This window comes from Herpailurus yagouaroundi, unplaced genomic scaffold (assembly GCF_014898765.1).
Source record: "Herpailurus yagouaroundi ecotype Mexico unplaced genomic scaffold, PumYag 67569, whole genome shotgun sequence".
NCBI lineage: Eukaryota > Metazoa > Chordata > Mammalia > Carnivora > Felidae > Herpailurus > Herpailurus yagouaroundi.
In genome coordinates, this window is record NW_024420375.1 from 794,255 (window position 1) to 816,732 (window position 22,478).

At 49.2% G+C, this 22,478-nt stretch overlaps 1 protein-coding gene across 7 annotated transcripts in view; it reads left to right on the forward strand.

The window, feature by feature from the left end:
- The window catches only part of STARD8 (StAR related lipid transfer domain containing 8), an 87,615-nt gene that overhangs the window by 42,954 nt on the left and 22,183 nt on the right, over positions 1 to 22,478 (forward strand). For 2 of the 7 annotated variants that reach the window (XM_040467688.1, XM_040467693.1), the window contains exon 1: positions 7,271 to 7,463. The exons of 3 other annotated variants lie outside the window; for them this stretch is intronic. The gene's annotated coding sequence lies outside the window, so the exon portion shown is untranslated. Of the gene's footprint in view, positions 1 to 7,270; positions 7,464 to 19,938; positions 19,959 to 22,478 lie in introns of those variants that run through there. 2 more of the 7 variants (XM_040467691.1, XM_040467690.1) reach the window with 2 other exon arrangements.

The window sequence follows — 22,478 nt, forward strand, 5'->3', positions numbered from 1 at the left end:
GCCCTGGCTGTAGGCTCAGTCCGGGTGTGACCACCAGAGGCGCAGCGCTCCGCTTGGGAGTGGCCGGCCTGTGGATACAAGGCTGAGGCGAGGGACTGGGGGCCAGCCTTGCGGCTCCCAAAGCCCCGGGCGCGGATGTCCTGGAAGCCGTGGGGTGTGAAGGGCACCCGGTGGGACCCGCCGCGCTGGAAACCAGGTGAAGAAGAGAGCTGGGCGGTCCCGGGCGGACCCGGGTGGGAGGTCAGGGCTAGGCTTGCACTTCGCTGAGAACCTGGGCGCTGCGCTGCCCTCTGCTAGGCAAAACTTGAGTCGCCCTCGCCTCCTCATCTTTGATTCCAGTCTCGTTTTGATCTACTAGCCCTATGTCTGTCTGAACCTCACCTCTGGCTGGCAGACTCCGTTTTTCAGACCTTCCATCTCCGCCCGCTGGCTTTCCTCTAATTCTTAGCCAGCTGTTCTTTCTCAAGGTGCCCCATCCTTTTATCCCAACTGTCCATCTGGCTTTGTCCCCACCCACCTCTCTCCCTCTGTCTTCATCCTCCACTCAAAGAAGAGCAACATTTTGGTTGTTAACACTCAGTAGGCATTTAATAAACGGTAGGTCCCTTACCCCCTATTCCCCCAGTACTTTCTTTGCCTCTGCCTCTGCCTTCCACCCTCCTGTCTCTCTTCCTGTCCCACTATATGTCTGACACTCTGCTTATATTTTTACTTTATCCCACTGTCTGTCCTTCTGTCCCTCTTTTTGTCTCCTACCCTTGGGTCTTACTTACCTAGCTGGTAGCTCCATACCCCCCTCCATCACTCCAAGGTACCCTTATTGCCTCACTCTGTCCCCTTGTTGCATGACACAGCCCAGCCACCCTGGAAGCACCTTGTTAGTCATCTTGAATTGCCTAAAGCTCCACCCTAAGGCCTGTTTCCACTCCAGCGGGTCTTCCAGACTACCTGGCACTTTGTCTTTTTAAAAATTGAAAAAGTATATATTTCTCTGAGCACTTAAAACACTTTCCAGGCTGTGCCCCTTCCTTTTCTCCAATAAGTCCTCCCTTGCTCCTGCCCAAATGGTAGGGTGGAAATAGCAAACTGGGTCGAGTTTCTTGAAATGGGTTTGTCATGGAACATGAACACATTTATAGGACAGGGCGCACATAAATCCTCAGAGCAAACTCTCTGATTGTACGTATGTGGACTCTGAGGCCCAGAGAGGTCAAGGCTCTCAGCCAAGTCACACAGCTCCTCAGTGGTAAAAGCAGGGTAGAAGCCAGAGTTGCAGTGTCCTGGACCCTGATGCAGGAACCTCGGTGGGGGTGGGGCCCAGAAGCTACTTCCCTGGTGTTTCCTGGAGGTCTGTTGATCCAGAGATATCAGGTGTCCAACCTGGGAGCCTGGTTGTCCCCTCTCTCCTTGATCTCTGGGATGTGACCTGGCTGCCCACCTGCCTGAGTTGGGTATTCTCTATCTGGGGGCTGCTGTTGCCTCTTCCATTGGCATGGGAGCTCCAGAAGACAGGCACCCTGGCTGTTGGGCCTACTTTCTCTGTTCTCTGCTCCAGCCCCCCCATCAGTGCTTGGGTGCCCATGTTGACTGATGGGTTGCTGTGTATGTGTAGGGAAACCTTGGCCCTGGTTGAAGGTCAGCTCAGAGTTTTTATTTAGTTAGAATGTGTGTGCGTGTGTGCATGTGTGTGTGTGTAGGATTGCAGAAGGGGGAAGCTGTGTTTGGAGAAGGGCACACTGAGAGGGGTTACAAGAGCCAGAACCTTAGCTGAGTGGCCCTCGAGCCTCACCACACATCCTGTATCCTCTCTGATGTCATCCAGGAGCCTCTGAGGGTATTCTTCATGGAAAATAGGGTGGGTGGCCAGAGGATGGCTCTGTCTGCTTGAATTGAAATTACCAAGTCCTAGAGACTCATAATCACAGGGTTGGACTGGGCCAGGCTCTGGGCAGGCCTGTGAAAGCTAATCCCCATCCCCCACCTCCCACCAGCAGCTGTCCCACTTTGTGGACACTATATCTGGTGGCAGCATGAGGTCAGGCCATGGTGGACTGATGGGGTAGCCTGTGGGTAGGAAGGAAGAGCCCTTGCCTTGCATCCTACTCCATCTCCTCTTTACCCTTTCAGTTTTGTCTTGAGAGCTGCTTCCCCTGAGGGACATGTGGAAAAGTCCCAGGAAAGGAGGCAGGATCCTGAACTCTTTTCAGAGGCTCTGTGTGTCCACTGCCACTAGGTGAGCTGGAGGCAGTGCTGGAGGTGGGGGCCAGGTTTCTAGACTTCTGGGCTTGTTTGGTCTCAGCACCTGCTCCCTTCTTTCTCTGCCTTTCACATCAGCTTTCCTCCTTCCTTTTTCTCACTTTCCTCTGCTCTTTCTCCTCATCCTCAGAGGGCTGTCACACCCCCAACACTCCCTTCTTCTTCAGAAGCTGCATGGATGGTGGGCTTCTGGGAGCCTCACCCCTATAGGAACACACAGAAAAGCTTACAGAAGAAGATAATGCTATGGAAAGAGGGTACTCAAGAAACCAGTCCTGTTTTCCAGATGAGGAAACTGAGCCTAGCCAGGAAGGAGAAAGCTCAAGGGCTGAAACAAAGTCAGGTAGGGGGGACTATTGAGGGGTACAAGGAAGGTTCCTCTGGCCTCAGGTGTTTGTAGGTGCATGGGATTGAGGCAAGGCGAGGGGATTTGTGTTAGAAGTTGACTTGCTTTTGCTCATCTCTCCTCACCACACTATGACTGTTCTCTGAAGGGCAGGAATGAAGTGGGAGGGTGGAAGTGGACATCCTGCTCTGGGTGTCTGTGCCAGATTCCCCAACTGCTCAGCCCAGGGTGACCCCCGTCTATTCATTTGAACTGAGGCATTCCCTGAGGGAATGGTGGGTGCGCTCCATCTGCCTGCAGCAGAAAACCTCTAGCCCCTTTGAGACTGACCAGTAAAGCCAGCCATCCTGGTGTGAAATGGGACCCACCACACTGTCATGGCTCAGTGGGTCTATTGTGTTAGATTCTGGGGGCCAGCTCTCCATCAACTGACACTTTGCCTAGTGACTGTTGGAGGGATGGGGAGAGAGTGTTGGGTATTGAGGGAAGAGTGAGGGGCAGAGACTGAGTGGGCCTGGGTTCTCCTCCTCCAGCTTCCTAGTCCAAGTATGTGGAGGTCCATCATGAGTAGCACCAAACACTCCTTTCAGTAGTTCCAGGAGAGGAAATAAATGCATCTGGGTCATAGCTTGGAGCTGGGCGGGGGGGCGGGGGCAGAGAGAGTAAGTGATGTCTGAAACTCTGCTGGCCTTTACTCCAGCTCTCCTGACAGCCAGCCCAGGGCTCTCAGCCCAGCAGAGAGCTCCCCATTTCAGGGTACTCTGGAGTGTGGGGTGGGCACAGCCAGAGTGGTCTCCTGGGCTGTGGGCTGAGAGGGAGTCTTTGTGCTCTTCTGGACATAGCTCTGTGCCTTCACTCCCACTTGGCAATGCACAGTGAGGTGCCTGTGTGCTCCTCACCTTTTCAATCCCCTCCCACTACCAAATCCCCTTCTCCCCACATTGGCTCTGCTCTGGCTGCCCCTCTTAGTGCAAACCCCTCTGCCATGGCATGGCTCCTGAGGATTTTTTTTAATGAGCTGTAACTATCTCATGTTGTGGGAGTCAGATCAGTATCCCCCTTTCATGAAATTGGGTGGGGACCCCCAAATCTTTGGAAAGCAGGCCTTGACCCTCCCAGGATTGACTGGTGGGCTTTTGATGAGGCATGCAGGAATGTGTGTGCAAGTGTGAGGACATCCATGGTCATGTGCTGTGCAGGGCTGGTCCAAGTGTAATTCATTTTCCCCCCATGGTTCCTACTCCCCTTTTTTCTTCTCAGCTCAGGTCCCTGGATTTGCTGCTGCTCCTTTAGCTCCATGGAAAAGAGTAGTGGAAGGGCCTGTTTCATTGCCCTCAGCCATTCCAGAGTGGCTGCAACAGCTTGAGGAATCCCCATTTCTAGGCAGGGAGGAGTATGGGGGCTGTTATAAGTCCAGATAGGCACTTATTGGGATCTAAGTGTCTTGGAGTGAGGCCTACAGTAACAGCATATGGAGTTTGTCTTTGCCATCTCCTGGAAGAAAAGGAATAATTGGCCTTGGAAAAAAGCTGAGCTGTCAAACACCTTCAGTGATATCCTGTCACCTGCCCTTTACAGTACATCCTCACATCCATTGTCTTAATTTTGCCTGCTAGGGATTATGCTCTACTCTCATTTTACAGGCCAAGAAACTGATGGTTAGTGGTGCAATGACTTCCCCCTCAGTGACAGCCAGAAAATGGTAGAACTGGGAGTGGACCCAACTCTCCTACTTTCTGATCCAGGGCTTTTTCCATTTCTCAGTGCCTCTGTCACCACTAATCTAACACTTAGGATCACTTATTATGTACTAGCCACCATTCTAAGTGTGCTTTAGCCCAGTGGATCCACTCAACAGCCACATAAGGTCAGGACTGTGATTATCATCCACACTTTACAGGTGAGGAAACTGAGGCACAGAAAGTTGGAAAATACCTACCAGAACCAGGCTTTGTTCTTAGGCTGTATGGCTCCAGAATCCATCATACTGCTCTTTGTATGGCATAGCTGGGCTTTCGTAGTGGTAGAAATATGGAAACCCCACGTATAGGGCATGGAAATGCATACATGTACCCACGGCTTTTCCACCTGCTCTCAGCCTGCCCTCATGCACTCTAAATTTCCCTGCTTAATGCCTGAGCTGGCATCCAAGGTAGCAGCAGCAGCAGCAGCGGCACTATATGACACACAGTCAGTAAATAGTGGGGGTGTGTGGGAAAGGGACACCCAGGACCTAAAGGCTCCAGTTATCACCAGAGCCACTCCAGATGCAACCCAGAAAGGAGGTTATCGAAAGTTACTATTTCTTCATCTGTTCCAGGCACCATTATTGTATATTTGTTCCATGTAAGACTCTGGTTTAGGTCAGAGCACGGGAGTAGATCAGGGAGCAAGAATTGAAGACAGTGAGCTATCTCCTTCTAAAGAGGTTGAGTTCTCGTTCTTTCTGAAGCTCATGGGTTAAGAGAAGGAGATCAAGAAAGACCCAAAAAAATAGTCTAGACATTGTTTGGACTATTAATTGATAGATTGATTGCGGGGGGGCACCTGGGTGGCTCAGTCGGTTGAGCATCTGACTTCTGCTCAGTTCATGATCTCACAGTTAATGAGTTTGAGCCCCATGTCAGGCTCTGTGCTGACAGTTCAGAGTGTGGAGCCTGCTTCAGATTCTGTGTGTGTGTGCCTCTATCTGCCCCTCCCCTGCTCGTGCTCTGTCTCTGTCTTTCAAAAAATAAATAAACATTAAAAAATGCATTTCTATTTATTTATTGCTTGGGCCATTCTACAATGTCACAAGGTACATGGCAAATATTAGGATTATAGCTTTCTCTGGCTATTGTGTTCACTAAGTCATTTGACAGATATTTTTATTGAGTACACACATGCTCTATGCCAGGCATGTGAAGCTCTTGTTCTACTTATTTGTAGCACTTTCTCTTTTTGTAGTTTTTGTACTTTCTGTAGTTTTCCCTTTTTTAGTTTTCTGGTTTGATTACGTTAAAAAAAAAAAAAAAAGAACTGGATGTCTCAGGACCCATCATATCTGATTTAGTTAAATGACTCTACTAAAAGGTAAGTGGGGTTTGGTCATTATCTATATGAATGTAATTTCTTCATGGTTGTCCCTTGAATATCTTTCAACATTCATTCATCCATTAGCAAACATTACTGAGAAACTACTGTAGACACTGTGCTTGGTGCCATGAGGTGGATGGAATTGGCTCTGACGTGGTTTCCTGCCCTTAGGGAAGCTATAGGATATCCTTTTAGCATTTTCCAGAGGCAAGATAAGTTTGGCTCCAACTCAGAGCTTTAGGGATGCATACAAACATAACAGCACAGCCTCAGAAAGGAGGTCTTCTACCTTCCCACCCATCATAGTGGTTCCTGACTCTGGATGGGATTTTGTTTCAAGAAGTGAGTTCTGTTGTACAGAACTCCAAGACCCACAGGTACATGACTCATCTTAAACAAAGTGCCAGCTCCAGTCTTGCCATTGAGAGGAAAGGAGAGGTGCACACTGGAGGTAGCCTTGCTTCATTATTTCTCCTCTGATTCTCATCAAGGCCAGTAGGTAAGTAAGGTGGGAGAATTCTAATGAGTCTGAAGACCAGACAGGAGGGGGACACCTGGGGCTATGTCTGTCTTTGTCATTGCCTGGGTGACCTTAAGAAAGTTGCTGTCCCAAGAAACATGAATTTTTGCTTTCATCTGTGTTGGGTACTTTGGCAAACAAATTAGATGGATGTGGAGCCTGCTTTCTACCTGTTAGGTATGGAGAAAATAACCCATGTGCAGGTATTATCCCTGCTATGGATTTGGTTGGTCAAGATGAGCGAGTATTCTCTTCCCAGTTTCTGTATTTGTAAATGTGGAGGATGGTAGTTGGATGGCATGGCACCTTGAGTACTCCAGATCCCAGCTAATAGGAGTCCTCAATTCAACAGTGAAATCATGGTTGTGAACATGTATTGGACCTTTGTGAGGAAAGGCAAGAGAGAGATCAAATCTTAACACTCTGCTTCTTACTGAATTTAAACCAACTCTCTGATGGTACTTGCTGATACACTCTTGGGAGCCCTCGTCTGCCATGATTAATGCATATGCTCCAAGTTTTCCATGCATTTCCCCGCGGGGGTAGTGTTTGGACTTGAGGCAGAGAGCTGGGGTAGTGGGAAAGTTGCAGAATGCTGGGGCCTGAGCAAGGTGGGAATGGCAACTTCCTGCTCACATATTTAATGTCCAAGATTCTCTCTTGATTGTCCGTACTAATCAGACATCTCATTGAAGTTGTCTTCTGAAATCCCCATAAATTATCCTCAGCAAGCCACTGAATCTTCACGTCTACATGGCACATGTATTTAAATCCCCCATATGGTACCAGGCACATTCCGAGCCCAATAAATAATCTGTGCGCCTGGCCAACTCTGTCTTTCACCTTCAGTTGCTAGCTCTGGCTTGACTGCTCCCCGCCTACCCCCTCCTCACTAGCGGTGTGACCTGTGGAAGAGGCAGCGGCGAGGATATTGGAGGAGCTAGAAGGCAGAGCCCCGCCCACCACAATTTGGGCGACTTTCGGGAGAGTCCGGTGGGCCGGACTGCGGCCTCATTGGTCGAAGGTCGTGTAGGTGGGCGGGGCGTCCCTGCCGCCCCACTCGCTGCCGTTCCCTCCCCACCTGCGCTGAAAGTGGCCTCGGATTGACAACAGCTAAGCAGCTGCGGCAGCCGCTCTTTCTGGCTGGCACCATTACCCACGCCCGACCCGAGGCTCCGCGCGTGCCCCGGACAGAGCAGTCCCTCCTGCACTCACGTCCTGCGCACTGGCAGGGTCTTGAACCAAAGCGGTGGACGCGGCCTCCAGGTAGGAGCTGGGGCGACGGCAGGGAGAAATCTGGACCAGCAGGGCCTCCTGGGACCCCTTGCCAGGCCTAGTCTCGGGAGCGCTCTGGCCCGGTCCCCGCTCCTAGCGGTTCGGCTGGGCGGCACACACAGGAGGGGCGGAGGAAGCAAGCCCAGCCACCTTCCGCCCTGGGATTTGGGGTTGGAATCGCCGAAACTGGGGGACCCCCTGAGCCGGCTGGCAGCGCTTCTCCCCAGGGAAGTCTGGTAGTAGAAGGAGGTTTTCTGCCTGTTATCCAGGGCCTGGCCAGAGTCCGAAGGCGTAGCTGTGGGGCTTTGGAGGGGAACTGGAACCAAGCAGGGGTGGCAGGCCTTTGGGCTCTGCGCCACTTCGCCTACCCTTTTCCTTCCTCTGCTTTTGAGGGCATTTCCAGAAAGCCCCAGTCCGGCCCTATGGGCTTTCCCTTTGGCCACTGTCCTCCTTTCTGAGAAATGCTCCAGACTTTCCTGGTAGTTAAGGTAGCTGTGGGGATCAAGTGAAAACCTTTGGAGAAGTCGCATCTTTCAGGGCCGAGTTTCCCCATGAAATCCAAAATGGGTTTGGATTACAGATGCTCTCACGAAAGGTCTTTTAATGGAAGTTTTTGGGATTTTCAAATTAGCTAGGCTGGGGTTTTCTCCATTTCTCTTCCCCCAAGACTCTGTAAACTTAAGCACTGAATTAGAACTCAGGAAACTGGGGTTCATCCACTAATTCATGTGACCTTAGGTGAGTCATGCTACTTCTGGGGGCCACAGTGTTTTCAACTGCACTTCAGGTGGTGGGCTGCATTTTAGTATTGCAAGGGCCAGTCTCTTCCATGACATTTGGTGACTTGTCACATGGTGAAAGGTTGTCTTTGAGATGCTTGGGGTGACAGGAACTATCCAGATGGAAATCTTTGTGGTGATATGCAGCCAAGCCCCCTGTAACTAGTAGTGGTGGGAAGGGTGAGCAGGACAACAGCCAGACTGAATGTGGGGCCAACTCAGAGCCAGGACTACAGAAGTTGGTCTGGAGAAGCCTGGCTTGTTTCTATCCCACTTGGAGCACCCAGATCTGCCCACCCAGGAGGAGAGGGTGATGAATCACACCAGGGCTATTTTCAAACCCTGACTCCTACTGTGAGACCTATTCCCGTCTCCATTCTAGGGGTTGCTGTCACCACCCACCATCTTGTCTTATTGCTCTCTGAATTTTCTCCACACTTCCATATGTCTGGAATAAAGAAGAGACAGTTTCTATGTGGGTATGGGAAGGCAGAGTGTCCAAGGGCATAAGGAAGGAGTCATGGCTGCAGTTGGTTTATGAATGTTTGACAGAGCAAGTGGGTAAGAGTGTGATGGTTATGATGGTGTTGGGTGTTGGTGGTTTTTTTACCCTAAAACTACAGCTACCATATCAGTGGACATTCTGGGCTTGATCCTCATTTTCAGGGTTTAGTCTTTGTCCAGTTTTGTTCCAGGGTTAGGGTTTAGAATTTTTGCTCCCTGGACCCCTGTAACCAGGTCTAGAAAACACCACATAGATAGAGTCCTGTTTCCCCTCTTCGCTTGCCTTCTGTTCACCTCTTAAGCAACTCTTCAGGAAGTATGCTAAACCTCCCTGTGCATCTGCAGCTCCCCTCCCCCATCTGGTGGGGGGAGATATTGTTGAGAGATATCTGGAGGTGTTTAGAGCATGAAGAGGGGCAGAAGGTGCACAAAGAAGCTGTGTATCTTGAGTGACTGCTGCAGAGTGGAGCATGAGTTGGGAAGGGCCAATGGAAGGGCCTTCCTTATTAAAGCACACCTCCAGAGTTTGAGCATAGGAGCAAAGAAAGTGGCACAAAGAGGCCCGAACTTTGACCCACTCTGCCTTCTTGAAGTTTTAAAATTCTATTCTTAGGGATAGGGATTGGAGAGGGAGCAGAGGGCCCCTGGAGCCTGGTATAGGAATACCAGCAACAATACAAAAGCAAGAAGATTCCAAAGGGAGGAGAGGATGGAGTCTCTAATCTGGGTGCTGTTGCAGCTGCCTGTGCTTTTCTGCTAGGACTCTCTTGGAGCTTCCTGTTCTAGCCATGGAAAAAGTTCAGGTTCAATGGATGGCAGTCCTAACAAAAGCAGACTGTGCCCCCACTTTTCTCAAGAAGGTGGGGCAAGGGGTCTCTGGCTGGAAGAAGGAATTGCCTCTGGCTTGAATAAAGTAGAACTTATTCTTTGGGCCTCAAGTTTGGGTAAGATCAAGTGTCAGGGCCCTGGGCTCTTGGGGGGCTGTTATCAGATAAAATAGAGATAAGAGATCTCAAATCTGTTATCAGATAAAATAGAGATAAGAGATCTCAAAAATGCAAGGGCTCTAAGATAAGAAGTGTGAACTCCCCTATCCTGCAACCCTAAACAAAGTAGTTGGGCACAGGGCTGGGCACACAGTTGCTGGTGTCAAGTGTTTATTAAGGCTTTTCTCACCTGTGACTTGAAATGTTGGTTTGTGTGTATATGAGGAGTGAGGACCAGTCCTTGAATCAGTCTGTCACAAGTCTGAAATGCTGTGTTTGTGTGTTGAGTCTCCTCTTTCCCAGCCTTCCACCTTGGGAACTCACATGTACACAATTGTCCCTGTGGACAATTGCTGTCCCTGTTTACCCCAACTCTCAGGGACTGTAGAACTGGATGTTAAGTTCCTCAGACCCTCAGGGGTCCAGGGAGGTATGGGGCAAAACACAGGGGACTGAGAGCTGGATGTGTGAAGTTTACATTTTTTTTAGTGTTTATGTATTTATTTTTTTGAGAGAGAGACAGAGTGTAAGTGGGGGAGGGCAGAGAGAGAGGGAGACACAGAATCCAAACCAGGCTCCAGACTCTGAGCTGTCAGCACAGAGCCAGATGCGGGGCTCAAACTCACCAACCGTGAAATCATGACCTGAGCTGAAGTCAGACGCTCAACTGACTGAGCCACCCAGGTGCCCCTGAATATATGAGGTTTAAATCCAAGATCTGCTGTTCCATTCGTGACCTGTCAGACTCTTGGGTTCTCCCCACTCTTTGCACTTCACTGGATTAAGTGAGGGGATCCATGGCTAAGTGCTTTGTAAACTACCAAGTGCTATACAAATTATTAGTCATTAAGTTCAGTCTTGGCTTGGTCTTGTAGAGGACAAAGAATGTAACCTTCACCTTCAGGGAATTACCATCTAGTTTGGGGGTTACTGGCATAAATGAGTATGTCATACTAAGTCTTTACTTCAGTGAGAACTTTTTAAAAGACTATTACAAAGACTTTCAAACATATATAAAAGTAGAGATGATTAGTGTAATGAGGCCCCATGTACTCCACACTCAACTGCAACAGCCATTAGCCCATCACCAATCTTGCCTATTAACACTTCCACCTCCTTACCTTCTTTCTTGTTATTTTGAAACAAATCCAAAGCATCTTATCAATTTATATGTAAGTAGTCTAGTATATATCTCTAAAAGATAAGGATTCATAAAAAATAGCCACTGTACCATTAGCACATCTAAAACAGCCCCTTAATATCGTCAAATATCCTGACAGTGTTCATATTTCCAATTGTTGAGGGGACTGTTTTGCCCTGGCGGGCCTGACTAGGGACCCATTGGTTTTGACTGAGGGGAAGGTGGCTGATGAGGCAAGGCAGTGACATTTGAGCTGAACCTTTGAAGAGAGGCCCAGGGAAAGTCAATTAGGGAGCCCTAGCTCCTCATTTTATAGCACTTGGCCACAGTCTCTGGGGCTGCAGCTACAGAAGCTGACTTGTGGAATCTTCTTGTGGAAACTTTGTGCCTTGCTTCTCTAGCAGTAAATGGGGTAAACTCTCCCACTTGCTTCCCCAGTTCCAGGGCCACCCAGGAACTTGAGGTCAGCAGGCCTGGGAGAATTCCTGGGAGGCTTCTTTCCTCCTGGCCCCTCCCCTCTCCCCTGAGGCCGCTTTGGAGCAAAACAGGATACATTCAGGATGAGCGTCTTTCCCAGCTTGTCATCTAATCACCAAGGCCCAGCTTGGAGCTTCCTCTCTCATTCATGATAAAAACCCTCACTGTCTCCTTTTTCCCTCCACCCCAGTAAGGGTGTGCTGACTTCCTCCACATCCGGACCAGCCCTCCTCCACCCCATGTGGAGCTGAGGGACAGCTTCCCTCATCCAGGTCTCTCTTCCTAATGCCCCAGAGCAGGCTGTGAAAGGGACAGAAAGACCCTATGAGTGCTCTCCCTGGCTGCAGCCTCCTGCTCTTGGGCTGTCCTTGGGAAAGGAGTGGCTCCTTTCCAACAAGCCTGGGGTCCTGCCACTGCTTGGTTAATGATTGAGCCACATAATAACCACCTTGAAAAGTCACCTCTGGGGATGGCCATTAACTAACTCCCTGTCCACCCCAGGCCTTGAGGGGATCCCATCTTAACCCTCACTTCCCCCAAGAGGACATTAACAAACATTCCTTCACAGGAACTTCCAGGGCCAATTAAACATCTGCCCCTCTGTTTTCGTTTGGGCAAACAGAAGTTGTTATTCACATTGCTGAAGGACACACATTCATTTGGGTGGTACTGAGAGAGTCAGGGAGTTGAGTTGATAGGGATTCAGATGGGCAGTTGGGGTAAGGGGGATTTTTAGGCATCAGAGTCATAAGGGGCTGGGGATGTTTCCAGGAGCACCTGAGCCCCTAATGTCAATTTGAAAGAGCGAGAAATGTCCACCCAAAGGATCTTCCCCGTTAGTGGGGCTATGTGCATGTGTTTGTTTTGAATATAGCTGTGGGTCCCCGCGCACAAGGCAAGGACATGAACTGTCAGCCACGCTGCTGCTGTAAGGCTGAGGCCTCCATAGTGGAGGAGGAGACCTTCCTTCAAGAGCCTGTATCTTGACAAGCAGTGGGAATTGGGAAGGCTCAGGCCAGGTCCAGTTTGGAAAGCTCTGGACCACAAGCAGTTTTCTGCAGTTTCAGTGAGAAGAAAAGGAACCGACATTTAGTGAACCATGTAAGCCTACTATAGAGTCAGGAAACCTGGCTTCTGGTTGTGCCTCTCTGTAGCTACCTCTACATGAGTGACTTTAGAGAAGACATTGCTTTCTCTGTGCCTCAGTTTCCACATCTTTAGAATCATCAGGGCAAGTGGCGTGGACTCAATGGTCTCTCAGGGTCCATTCCACCTGTAAAATTATGCATGCCCAGTCAAAACCTTTTGCTTATCCACAAGGCAAAAGTCAATTGGCTTTAAATTCTTCCAGGCCTGGTCACTAAATATTCCCAGTTGGCTGGTCACTTTGGGCTGACCAGGCCTTGAACTGCCAGAGCTTGGGTTTTCTTTGAGCATGGGCTTTTGTACAGTTTGCTCTCGAGCCCCCTCCCCATGTTTGTGTCTGTTCCAAGTGGCTACCCTCTGACCCATTCTGCCACAAGTTAATGAATGACCTGCTCTCCCTGGGTAGTGCCAACCTAAGGTGTTCCTGGGATCCCGGGTCTCTATGGCAAGTGGCCAAGGGCTTAGCTGGCCCCAGTCACTTTTATGCTTTCTCCCATAATACCCCAGAGGTAGGAAGCAGACAGAGCTCAGGGGACAAGGGCCTTTAGAGGTCCAACTCTCCTTATGAACCTAGATCTTCCCGCCAAGTATTTGTGCAGCTCTTGTTCCCCCATTTTCAGTACATGGGAGCACAATGTTTAAAGCAGTTGCTTTCATTCATGGACTATCCAAAAGTGTTTGCTTATGTTGGATTGAACTCTGTATCTCTGTGGCTTCTATAATGCTGGATCCCAGCTCTGCCCCCTGGGACCACCTAGCCACTGTCCTCTCTGACTTTCAGGGGTCTGAGGTTGGAATCCAAGTCCTCCTGCATCTTCTCTAGGACAAACAGCCTCAGTTCCTCCAAGTACTCCTCCAGGTACTTGGGGCAAGTCCCCTTCCCAGCCTCGTTACTGCCTTCTGCACATGCTACTATTTGTGGCCCTGGGAATGGGAAATGGCCACTCTCCTCTTTCTATTTCTAGCCTGAACTTTTCTATAAGATTTCTCTATCATCTTTTTCTGGTGACTAACAGGTGAATCCCCAGAGTCCTGGGTCTGAGCACCTCATACAGCTCTCTGATTTGTTTGTTGGTCAGGTCCAGCCAGTTCTCATGACTGGGGAGCCATTGGAGGCTAGAGCTTTCTTCTTGTTGTCCTCGTAGCAGAGGGCAAGCTTAGTGAGAGGAGGTACTTACCTCTGACCAGTTGACTGCAGTGTACTCTGTGGGGGCTGCCAGTATATCCTGTTTTCCTGCCACTTGCTTTCTTCCCTTGAGCTGGTGGAGGTGGGGGGAAGGGGATATTTTAAGGAGCACTGAACCCGGAAATGAGTATGAGCCATGCCCACAGTAGGGCCTAGAAGGGTGAATCGGACAGGGAGAAATACCAACTCAGCCATTCCTCTTCTGCAATTGATGATTATGACAACAACAAGTCTTCCCATTTCTTTCCATTTCCAAGGCACTTTCACTTCTGTGATTCCATTCTGTTCTTAGAGCAGCCCAGTAAGATAAGCAGTGTGATCCTTGTTGATATGTGCCTGTGGCCCAGAAAGGGGAAGGGCATGGTCTCCAAGGAGGGAGGATTTAGAACCCAGGTCTCCTCATATTCAGCCGTCCCTGTTTCCCCTAAACCACACCCGGCAGCCAAGGCATCTGGGGCTGACTCAACAGCTTCCTCACCACAGAGGAACCTCTGCCCAGGCTGCAACTCTGTTCCCATGGTAGAGGGAACAATCTCCAGGGGAGGTGGCCAAGGATTTCCTGTCGTTTATCTGGGCTGGCCAAAGGCTGGCCTGTCTGAGGTGTGAGACATGCACTTGCAGCCAGCTTTTCTGCTCCAGGCTGAGGTCAAGTCAGGCTGGGGCTAGGAGCATGGAGCTTGGGAAGAGCTTGGCCCCAGACATCTGGCCTGAGCAGCCCCTAACTGAGCAGGACTTTCTAAATCGGAACAACATTTGTAGAGGGGCTTGTGGGAAAGGGGCCAGACTGGAGATGAAGCAAAACTCATGCTGATTTGTATACATGGAGCTTGAGGCAGGAAAGTGTCATGGTGGGGAGCAGGGGCTCTGGTATAAACAGCACTGGGTGACTTTGGGCAAATTACTTAACCTCTGTGAGCCTCCATTTTGTCAGCTATGAAATGGAGATATGTACCTACCTCATGGGGTTGCTGAGTATTAAATCCCATAATACAAAAAGAAATCTCACTATTATTGTTTAGTAGTACTTTCTGCCACCTCGTCACTTTGCTGTTTTTTTTTTTTATCGTTTATTTATTTTTGAGACAGGGAGAGACAGAGCATGAACAGGGGAGGGGCAGAGAGAGAGGGAGACACAGAATCTGAAACAGGCTGCAGGGTCTGAGCGGTCAGCACAGAGCCCGACGCGGGGCTCGAACTCACAGACAGTGAGATCATGACCTGAGCCGAAGTCAGACGCTTAACCGACTAAGCCACCCAGGTGGCCCAACTTTGCTGTTTTTCAATGACCTGGGGAAGTGCGGTGCTCAAACATGCTGCCCCTTAGGCATTACGTCTGGATTTTTCTGTCACTTCAGATTCCACCTTCCCCAGAAAAGCATTCCTTGGCCATACCCACCTATAGGGATCCCTCCCTTAGAAGGGGGTGTAGCTCAGTGGTAGAGCGCACGCTTAGGGATCCCTCCCTCTGGCCTCCTTTAGTGGCATTTGTGGCACTGCAACAGGTTTTAGTAACCCTGATACCACCAATAATAATAGTAAATTCTTCTGAGGTCTTGGCACATTTGACCTTATTTAGCTCTCAGGATAATTCTGTAAGGTAGGTGCTGCTATCATCATCCCCACTTTACGTATGAAGAAACAGAGGCAAGAAGAGGTTAAATGAAGAAGTTACTCAAGGTCCCGTAGCTAGGGAATGATGGAGCTGAGATCAGGATCCAAGCAGGCTGACTCTACCACTCACACCCTTAGCAACAGTGCCATGCTTCTTCTCCGTTTCCCAGGTGCCTGGCCAGGAGGTGAGAGCTGAGACTTGGGCCTTCCTTCTGCCCCTGACAGCTTATTGTACCCACCAGTGATCAGTCACTCCTGGGCAGACAGTCCCTAGGTTCTTGCCTGCCCCCTCCCCACCAAGGTGGACAGATGGAGAGGAGAGAAAATCAAAGGGCTGGGTATTGATGCTCTATAGCAGAGCTGCACAGTTGGGGGAGGGTGTGCAGGAGAAGGTTGGGGAGGTGGTTCTGAGAGCAGTAGGTCTGCCTGATTAGCACCTTCCAGCACTGGGGAAACATTAAATTTTTTTAATGTTTATTTATTTTTGAGAGAGGGAGAGAGATAGAGTGTGAGCAAGGGAAGAGCAGAGAGAGAGGGAGACACAATCCGAAGCAGGCTCCAGGCTCTGAGCTGTCAGCTCAGCGCCCGACATAGCGCATGAACTTACAGACCGCGAGATCATGACCTGAGCTGAAGTCACATGCTCAACCCACTGAGCCACCCAGGCGCCCCAGGACAAAAGAGACATTATAATGAGCCCTCTTGACAACCAGATTTCATTATTTAGAAGGTGTGGGTGGTTGGGGCACCTGGGTGGCTCAGTTGGTTGGGTGTCTGACTCTGGCTCAGGTCATGATCTCATGGTTCATGGGTTTCAGCCATGCATCAGGCTCTGTGCTGGCAGTTGGGAGCCTGGGGCCTGCTTCTGACTCTGTCTCCCTCTCTCTGTGCCCCTCCTCTGTTCATGCTCTACCTCTCTTTCTCAAAAATAAACATTAGAAAAAATATTTTTAGAAGGTGTGGGTAGTTAGGGGCAAGCAGGAACCTGGCTGGATTAACTTTTTGACCCCCTCCAGCTGGTGTGGCCCATGCTGGTATTGGGAATGTGGAGGGGTAAGCTTTTGCCTAGAAGTTCTAGCCGCCCCCCACAGTGTTCCCACCTCAGGGCCCTTGGGTGCTACAGACTTCCATCCCCCAGGCTGTAACTGTTGCTGTCAGCTCCATTGCTTTTGAGCTTATTCTATGCTATCTTACCACCCAACCAGCTCCAGGGAATGCTTCAAAGAACAGCCCATCTTAGTTTCTGCCTCCTTGGGAAGTATGGGCCTGGTAGCAGCTCTGGCCAGGTACTCCAGGAGAGTTTGCTTTTGTTCGGTTTTAGACCTTGGTGCCTAGCATAGTGGTTAGCACCAACTAACTATTCAGGTAATACTGATTGAATAAGTGCACAGCCAAGTAGGAGTGAATTTGGAGGGGACCCTAGGGAGACCGACATGGGAACAGATTAATAGGATGGCTATGGTCATCTAGGCAGGCTCCTGGCCCCCATCTGTAGTACAATAGAAGCCAGTTGACCCATTGTAGCCTCAGATCCCCCATTTGTGCAGTAGGCCTGCTTTGGACAGGGCTGTCATGGGGACCAAATGAGATGTGGGATGGTCAAATGTCTTCTCTGCTGATGGGAAGTTACTTCAGGCCAAGGGTTCATACTACAAAAATCCTAGTATATGTTTTTTGTATCTATGGCCAACATGATTTCTCCTGTTTAATGAAGAATATTCTAACTTGGTGGACTTGGAGGACTCTGTAACTAGACTGCCTGGATTTGCATCTTGACACACCACTTCCTAGCTGCTGACTTTGGGCAAGTCACTAGCTATCTCTGGGCCTCAGTTTTCTCAATCTGTCAAATAGAAATATAGCACTTACCCCACAGGGGTGTTGTGAAGATTCATTGATATAAACCATATAAAAAGTACCTAGGCCTGGAACATAACGATGACTCTGTACCCTTTGGCTGTTGTTATTATTATCTCATTTTATACTTGCAGAAACCTCATGTTGTCAGTGCTATAATCATATCCCTATTTTACAGATGAGAACACTGAAGCACAAGGAAGTTAAGTCTTGCCCAATGTGATCTGTGTAAAGTCCTTAGCTCAGGACCTGGCACATAGTAGGTGCTCAGGAAATATTAGTGTTTCATATTAATTATTAATAATTACATTCACTATTGTAAATATTGTTATCAATAATGAACACAACCACAATTAAGAAGTAGCAGAGTCAAGACTAAAAGCCACATTCTCAGATTGCTAGCCTGTTAGTCTTCCCTCTGTAACCCAAAACCTCTATGTTTCTAGACTTTACACAGCTGTTAGGCCACCATTGTGGATTCTCCTTCCCTTCACACCATATGACCTAAATATGCATGTTGTCACCCCCTGCCCACAAAGCCAAGGCCCCTGCCTTCTCCTTTATGTTCAGAATCACAGCCCTCCCTTTGGCTTCAGGTCTCCAGGAAGGCCTGTGTCCCCTGGCTTCCAGAGGGAGAACAAACCCCTCTTGAAGAGGCTACTTCTCTTAGGCCCATTTTTTCTTCCTATAAGAGACAATTTTCTCTGGATCTTAGGGTGGGGCCAGGCTCCTTCAAGGCATTTCCTGCCCAGGAGTTTATATTTGGTCCCAGCAAAAGGAAAAGGAAGTAGGCAAGGGGGGTGGGGTTGGGATGTAGAAGTGGTGGCACAAGGTCAAAATGGGTGCATGCCAAGACTTTGCAGGCCAAGAAAGGAAGCAGGAGATGGCGCATGTCCCTTCTTAAGTGGGCTTGGATGCCTTCATAGGATCTTGGGATGGAAGAGCTGAGTATTCCTTGAGGTCAGAATGCCTTCACCCTCACATAGAGGTTATTTTCCATTTTTATACCTCTGGGCCTTGGTTCCTGTTCCTGTGGCTTCTGCACTGGAGCAAGGTGTTCTGCTAGTCATCTAGTTGGCTGAGTTGCAGGTGTGTCCTCAGTTATGTGTCTCTGCTATAGTGATGCCAGAGGAATGGGTGGAGTCATAGGTTCGCACACTGTTTAGTTGGAAAGCAGGACTTCCTGTCTGGGTGTTGCCTGAACATTCTGTAGCTCTGATTACATTGCAGTGGAGATACTGAGACCAATAAGACCCAGTTGAGCTCCAGTTGAATGGGGGAGACAGTCTCATGTACTGCTGAGAAGGTAATGGAAATGTGTAGAAGGTCATTTAATTTAAATGAGCCATTGGGTGGTAGGGGGTTAGTGAGAGGTCAGGGAAGGAAGATTTCATAAGATGCATCCATCCTGATGCATAATAGGAATTTTCAGCTTCAAGTCAGGCTGGGTCTAGAGTGTAGAAGGCCTCAAGTGCTAGGTGGAAGACAGCCTGGTGTCTACCCTGGGCTGTGGGCAGTGGGAAGCCTGCTAGGTTGCAGAGTAGGAGAGTGGCCAGGTCAAAGCTTGGCTCTTGTAAGAAGAAGCTGGCAGGACAACCTGTTGAAAGGAGAGACTAGAGCCTGGGAACTTGGAGGGCTTAAGTAATCTAGACATGAGAACCTAGAGCACGGTTGGGCGTGGGAAACCATGACCACCTGATGGAAAAGTTGATAGAACTTGGTGACTAAATACATGAGCCAAGAAAGGACAGAATAGGATGACTAGTGTTTCAAACCTGGGTGTTTGGTGCCTTTGGAGGTAGAAAATCTGGAGAGAAAGCCAGGTTGGGAGGGGAAGATGAGTTTGGTCTTGGTCTTCACCGAAGACCCTCACTGGAGTCTCCCAGAAGAGAATGTGCAGGAGGAGGAAAGCTCCCTATACTGAACCAGCCACTGCTAATCACACACACCCTTGCTCTGGGTCTAGATTTGGTGAGTGGCTATTAGAAGATGGGGAAACTGTAGCCCAGAGAGTGTTGGTGGCTTGCCCAAGGTCACCCAACAAGTTCCTAGTACAGTTGGGGCTAGAATGTAGTTCTCCTGGCCTTAAATCCAATAATCTTTCCACCCATACCATAATGGAGAGCAGTTTCCACTGGTCTAACATCTGCCCCAGACCAGTTAGGCTGGCAGCTCTTGCCTCCAGGCTGGGAACTGGAGGTGATGGAGTAGTACATGACTTATTAAAATACATGTCTTTCCTTGTCACCATGACCTTGTCAGAGAACTTGGGGACTGGGTTGGGGGCAGTCCAACCCAGGGCTCCAGGCAGCCCTGGAGGCAAGAAAGCTAATGGAGTGACTGCAACAAAGCAGGTGACAGCTTTGACCTTCACTGTCACAGAGAAGCCCTGGGCTAAGCAAGAATGTCAGCTGCCTGCTTTAACCCTGCTGTATCAAGTGCCAGTTCAGGAGACCACAGACTGGACCCAAATTTTCAAGCAGCCCCAGCAGGCCAGAGGTCTGATTTAGCCACAAGGCCCTCGTGAGCCTCCCTTGCTTAAAGCTGCATACCAGATCTCTGGCTACAGCTTCTATGGGAAGAGGTGTATGGTTGGGGGTTTCATGCATGACTTCCATATTTATAAAAACTCCAGACTAGAACTGCCACCTGTCTGTGGCTGACCCAACTCTGCCTACGAAGGATTAACAGGGTCCACAGACCGGGGACGCCACTGAATCATGTATCCATTATTTGCCTCATCCCTCAGGATATCCCCAAGGAAGGATGGGAATACCTGGAAGTGCTAGAGGATCCCAGGTAAGGTGGAGCTGACCCTCATAGTTTCACATTTCAGGTCTGGGGTCAACCGTTCTTTTGTTGTGGGGACTGTCCTGTGTGGTGTAGCATGTTTAGCGGCATCCCTGGCCTCTACTCAGTAGATGCTAGTAACATCCCTCCCCAGTTGTGATGGCCAAAAATGTTTCTAGATATTTCCATAGGTCCCCTGGGGCATAACATTGTCTCTGGTTGAGAATCCCTGAGGCCTAATGGCTTTGGTGTGGACATGGAGTGTTAAGGAGAAAGGGGTATTAGAATGGAGAGCCACACATGTGAGCTTGCCACTAGCCAGCAAGATTCAGTGGCTTCACTAATGTTGCCACCCAGTCCCATGGTATTGTCCCTTCCTGGGCTGTGTGCCTTGGTGGTGCCTCAGTTCTGACAGGGAGACTCCAAAAGTGTTGCGTGTGTGGGTGCAGGAGCTTGACATCCAGCTGTAGCTCTGGCTGAGATTGAGGCTGGCATCCAAACAGGTGTAGTAGGGGCCCCGAGTTCTGCCTGTGACCTAACAAGCCAGAGGACAGCCAGTGACTAGCACAGCCAAGCTAGTTGCTTGAAATCCAACAGCCCTTACCATGGCACCCCTCCTGTGAGGTTTAGAATGTGGGATGAGAGCTATTTTGGTCTTGTCTCTTTTCCTCCATTTGTGTCCCTCCCCTGTAAGAATCTAGTAAGAATTGTAATTACAGCTAAGAGCAGTAGTAGCAGGGAGACAACAAGTGTACCCAGTCTCCTAGTGGACAGGGTATTGCAGACTCCCCTGAATCTCCCTTCCAAGGTCAGGAAGGGGGAAATCTTGGCAGTCTTCAAATTCATGATAGCTGTTATTATGAGCCCTTGTGAAGGCTCCCTTCCCACTGTCCCTCAGGGAGAGAGGGGGCATAGCCAGACAGTCACCTGTTGCAGCATTTGTGAAAATTTGAATGAAGATCCACTTCTGAGGGATCCAAGGATCAAGACTGGGTGGGCATACTTCTTGTGGCCTGGGCTCCTTAGATGTATCCTTATGAGAGGGTGAAAGGAGCTGGTAATAGCTGCCTGGGGCCAAGTGAGATCCAAGCCATCTGCCACAAAGCCAACATCTGTTCCTTAAGCAGGATCCCTCTCTAGTAATGGAGATGGGCAAAGAAAAAGGGCCTTGCATCAACCAAGAGAAACAATCTGAGAAGCCTTTTGCCAGGACCTAGCAGCAGGGCCTGGAGTGGTAGGGGGCCCCTCTGCCTACCTTGAATACCAGCTTGATCTCACAAAGTCCACCTTAGACACTTGGGTCATCACACAGTGGCATCCCAGATCTTTCGCCACTCCTTCACAATGGTGGCTTTTCCTCCTGTGCTCACTAAAGGTGAGAAAGACCATGATGATGCCAGACCTTATTTTGGAGACACTCCTCCTACGGTGAGGGCCGTGAAGGAGATGCCTTTCCAAATAGGAAACAAAGTAAGGTAAAGGAAATCAACACAATTGCTGGTCCTCTGTTTGAATAAATTACCTTCACATATACCCATAGGTATGCCCTCCCCTGTCTTACCATAAGCTCATTGCTTTCTTGCTCCTTCACTCTGGCTGAGAGAACATGGACCAGTGATTAGAATGGGCCTGAGTCTGGCCTCTGGCTAGAATCTTTCCAGAGACCTATGCTGTGGCTTTTTAGCTGGCCATGTTTGTTTAAGGCCTACACTTTATATTGCCTACACTTTAGAATCATCTGGAAAGCTCTCAAAAACAAATGAAAACTAACCACCCCTGTTCCCAGAGATTCTAATTTAATTTGGTCATGATGGGGGCCCAGGCACTGGAATTTTTAAAAGATCCCAGATTATAATGTGCAGTCCGAGTTGAGAGAGTACTGCTTCAGCAGGACAAGGATCCTTTGATGTGGGGCCTCTGTGACATCCACCCATTGCTTATCCTGTGCCCTGAGTCTTACCTGGTACCTATGTCTGAGCTGGCTTTTGGGTTGGGGAAGCACAGGCAGAAGTGGGGTTCAAGTGGCTCTCTCACGGCCCAGAGTGACCACAATGCGAAAGTCCCCCAAGTGTGGCATGAAGAGGGTCAGGTTGGTGATATCGGCTGGGTGCAGCCTGACCTCCCTCAGCTTAGTTTCCAGTTGCCTTTTCTTTTTCTCCTAGCTCATTCTTACTGTTTTAAAACTAGGACACAATCTGAACTGAGCCTTAGAGACTGAATTTGTGAATACCAAGTTCAAGTAGTCTTAAGTTTTTATTTAAATTCCAGTTAGTTAACATATAGTGTAATATTAGTTTCAGGAGAGAGAGGCCAAGTTCAAGTAGCCTTAACAAAAGTAGCACTAATGATAGCTTTCATATAGTCACTTTCAAAACCAGGAAAAAGCTGACCAAATCCACACAATAGCTGTGGAAGTAAGCAGGAAAGTTGTTAGTCCTTGCTGTATAGATCAAAATCCAAAGCTTACGGAATGAAGCAAGTTGCCTAAAATGACTTAGGCAGCAGGTAGGGGAGCCAGCTTGATTGTAA